Source organism: Genypterus blacodes, unplaced genomic scaffold (assembly GCF_046128005.1).
Source record: "Genypterus blacodes isolate CSIRO-AG114 ecotype Tasmania unplaced genomic scaffold, CSIRO-AGI_Gbla_v1 ptg000051l_1, whole genome shotgun sequence".
Taxonomy (NCBI): domain Eukaryota; kingdom Metazoa; phylum Chordata; class Actinopteri; order Ophidiiformes; family Ophidiidae; genus Genypterus; species Genypterus blacodes.
Genome location: NW_027466863.1, coordinates 240,176 through 244,551, shown reverse-complemented (window position 1 = coordinate 244,551; position 4,376 = coordinate 240,176).

Here is a 4,376-nt window from a genome sequence, read left to right as displayed (position 1 = left end):
CCTAATGAGAGGCTTCTTATTGCACTGTGGCTTCCCTCCCTCCCTCCCTCCACCCCCTCTCCATCCTCCCATACCTGCTGCACCACTCTCTCCCCATCCTCCCCTCTGTCCCTCCGTCCATCCATCACCTCCCTCCAGCCGCTCCTGCTCGCCTCAGACCTTTTGTTTGTCTGGATAAATATTAGGGGGTAATTGTAATGGAGTGACCCATCCAGGGGAAATTACCGCTATCACCGCGCGGCCAAATCCAAGACGCGCTCATTCATTCAGAGTCTATTGTCTCTGTTTGCCTGGGTGCTGTGGTTATAACAGGCTGAGGGGAGACAGGAGAGGAGAGAGAGAGAGAGGGGGGAGGCTGGAGAGGAGGAGGAGGAGGAGGAGGTGAGGTGAGGCTTCAGCTTGATTCTGTCGGGGTCGTTTTGATGTCAAATCGCGCGGCGAGGTAAAGTGGCTGGACTGTTTTCCTGCGGACCTGCTGGGAGACGATAGATTAAGACTGGAGATAGGAAGGAGAAACAGAATGTGGAAATACGTGACTGGTGTGTGAGGCTTGGCTCATTACACGATGAAGAAGAAGGAAGACTAACAGACAAGCTTTGGATGTACAGGCGGCCAACAAAGAGTGAATACTTGTGCAGTACAAAGTCACAGCAATGCAATAAAGGCAGTATTTGAAAAGCTTGTAGTTTCTGAATGTCCTTGGTTGGATAATTGGAAACATTTTTTTAATATTTTCTGTGGATTTCCTTTTGAAAACGTCAAGCCTATGCATTCCTCTGACAGACTCTGAGTACGTGCAGTTAAGTGCAGATCCGGTTGAGGCTGTGTGTGTGTGTGTGTGGGGGGGGGGGGGGGGGCACATTAATAGAATCGCTGTAGAGAAAAAAAAACAGATTGTAAAATAATGTGGAGGAGTAGACAGCATGCAACAAGCACTACTGTGCAGCCCGGAGGATGCAGGAAACAGTTTAGATGTATCTTTAATAGAGCTATAGAAGCAGAGAGAAGTGAGGTTTCTGTGATATTATAACGGCAAATTCAGTCCTTGGCTTGATTGGCCTTGATGGAGGTATGTGCTCCAGTGAGCCGTGGCTGTGTCAGGAGGTGTCGGCAGGAGAGCTGTCGACTCAGATCATTTGTGGAAAGCATCAATTGATCCTGTTGCTATTGTGTTCGGCTGCCTGTGTTTATTTGTCAAAAGAAAGCAAAATACACACACCAGGCGCACACACACACACAGACACACACACACGCGCACACACACACAGTGACAGTGAGATTCAGAGTGCAGCCTCTGGGGAACGGCGTGGAGAATCCTCTTGGCTGGTATTTCCCGGGTTTAGCGCACAGACACAGTTTCTGTCAAAGGGCCGTTTACATGGATGAGCCCCAGCTTCACACTCAGCACACTGTGAAATGGAGGGATTTGAATAATCTTATTATACCCTATTACAATAACACTAATATGATCCAATGCCCTGCACACACACACACGCACACACACACACACAGACAGAGGTAATTGCCACCATAGGGGGATCATCAATGTGCCCACCCTGCGTTACACCACAGACAAGTCAATCACACAGATGTCACACTTTTGTCTTGAATGTTTGTGCTTAACGGAGCTTCCCCCCCCCCCCCGGCCGCCCCGCTCCATATTCCGCCTGTTTGCCCGCCTTATTGCTGCTGTCCATCTCTACTCCCTCTCCTGTCCGTCTCCTCCTCTTGGTGAGGTTGGAGAACAGCTGAGGGTAGACTGAGATTTATCTACGCCTTCCAAAAATCACTCCCGCCCGCTCGCCCACCCTCCCTCTCCCCGCCCGCCCGCCTTCTACCTGCCCGCCGGCCTATTTGCCTGCCCTTCTGCCCGCCATCCTGTCTGGATATTGGCTTTGCTCTTTGCCTGTGACCTTATACACGGAGGAGCCACAGGAGCCGGTGAGGCTGCTGGACCCTTCTGTCCTGTCGTGCGGAGTTGTGTCTTCCTGCCATGCAGGCCCGGCCTTCTCCTCCCCCCGCCCCCGACCCCCACTGACCCGCCAACCCCCCCATATGCACTTATTGGATTCCCCCCTTCACCACGCTCTCTGATAAGGGCATCTGTCAAGCGGATGAACAATCAGAGTTAAAAAGGTGTGTGATGCACGCTTGGGAGGATCATACTTCCTGCAGAGGCCTGGAGGTCTGGATGTGCGGGGGTGAGCGCAGGTTCACCATCACGACTTCGGGGGAGAAGATTACATTCAGCAACGACGCTCTTCACACCAAGTTTGTGTCAGGAGGAGGAGGAGGATGTTCCATCATGACCCGCCGCACAGGAGGAGTGTGTTTTTGTTTTATTCAGCCGCTGGTTTTGACGATGATGGCTTCCGCTCAGCTACGCGTATTCTCAAGCAATAACATCGACATCTGTATTATCAACCCAAGAATACCCGTGGTCGAGACGGGAGCAAACGGTCACACACCACCTCGCTCCCCTCCACCTTCTCTCTCTCTCTCTCTCTCCTCTCGCTCGCTTGCTCGCTCGCTCGTTCTGGTCTCCCATCCCCCCTCTCCGTTTGACGCTATTCTGCAAGAGAGAGCTGGAGGGAAGGGTGGGGATTTCATGAGCTGCTGAAAATGTCCCAGGTCCTACAGGAGAGGAAAAATAAAGAGAACGAGAAAGAAAACAACTCTTTGGGGATGAATTAAGCAAATCCTCTACAATTAAATGATTCATATCATCACATCTGCAAAGGTGAACTATTCTCCTGGCTGAGCATCGTTTAACACATTAAAGTGGCATATTGAGGAGGAAAACACAGCATCGTTTAACACATTAAAGTGGCATATTGAGGAGGAAAACACAGTGACTGGAGAATAAACGGAGCTCAAACTACAGTATGAGTGTGTGGCTGCTGTGAGTCTCCGTTCTCCTGCATGCAGCTCATATCTACAGCACCGCCTGCCCACTCTGGCTCTCAATCCTCACCTACTACTATTGATTTAACAGTTTCAGTTAATTCCAAAACCAAAACGCTCTCTTTCTCGGAATCTATTGGTGACGTCTTCTGCTTTTCTGTCTGCATCTGCACTCAGCACCGTGCAGGAAGAAGAAGAAGAAATGGCCTCTGTTGGAAGTGACGGAGCGCCGTGCTCACAGCAGCCCCGTCCCTCTGTCACGGCTCACCAGGGGGCAATAAAGTTTGGCCTTTTTTTTTTTTTTTTTTAAATCCTTGGAGCCCTGAGTGAGTGTGAGGAAGGCAGTGGGAGATGTGAGCTTTGCCTTTCCTGTCCCCGTGTTTATCAGCGAGCACCACAGTCACACGAACGCATCAGAGGGAGAGAGGTCTGCCCCCGCAGTGCTGGGAGCTCCAGCCCCCCTTCCCCCCCCCCCGTGCTGCACACATGAGAGGAATCAAGAGAATGGAGAGAGAGAGAGAGAGAGAGAGGAACACAAGGAAGGAGAGAGGATTAAGGAAGAAGTGAAAGAGAGAAAGAGAGAAAGAGGCAGAGGAAGAAAGCAACGTGGCAACATCTGAGAGAAAGACAATAAGAGGCAGAGAGAGAGACGACAATGAGAGAAGAAAAGGATAATGTATGTCATTTAAAAACAATAAGAGGGGAAAAGAGAAGCAAAAAAATGGTGAAGAGCAGGTGTGTGTGTGTGTGTGTGTGTGTGTGTGTGAGAGAAAACAATGGCGTGGAGACGGGGGTATCAGCTGGATTTGGACTGTCACTCTCACGACATGATTGGCTGTGTCAGGAGGAGATAAGCAGTCTTCACATCCCTCTGCCCCGGAATCTTCAAGGCCCCGGGAAATCAAAACGGAGTGAAGAAATGCTGCCGCTCGGCGCTCGGCGTTGAAAAGAGACTCACATGAAAGGCGAGATTCCTGCTATTATTCTAAACGCCGTGTGAAATACCACACGCTTTCAAAAAGGGAGGGATGTGGAGGAAAAGGGATGAAGATAAAGGGGAGAGAGAGAGAGAGAGAGGGTTTGAAAATCTTAGGATGGGAGGTTGTAGTCTGATAGCGCCCTTGTGGTTCTGAGGCCCTGACAATCTCAAATCCCTGTGTCTTTACAACGCAACGTCTTCCCTTTTCCGCTCGCCATAAGCTCTCACTTTAGACCGCATCGGGGAAGGAGATGAAGCGAGAAAGAGGAGGAACAGCTCCCCTACCTCCCCTCGCTTCTCTGGGACTGAGCATCTTAGCTCTTGAGTCCTCCAGTGGCCTGTCGGGGCAACTGTGGCCTGACTCAGTCCACCACTTCCTGTGTGTGTCCAACAGGAACACAAATTAATCCTGGGGCCATTACTGTATAAGCTCAGACACTTTTGTAGATCGGTAGGATTACAGAACAGGTAGGTATTATGAGGAATTACCAGG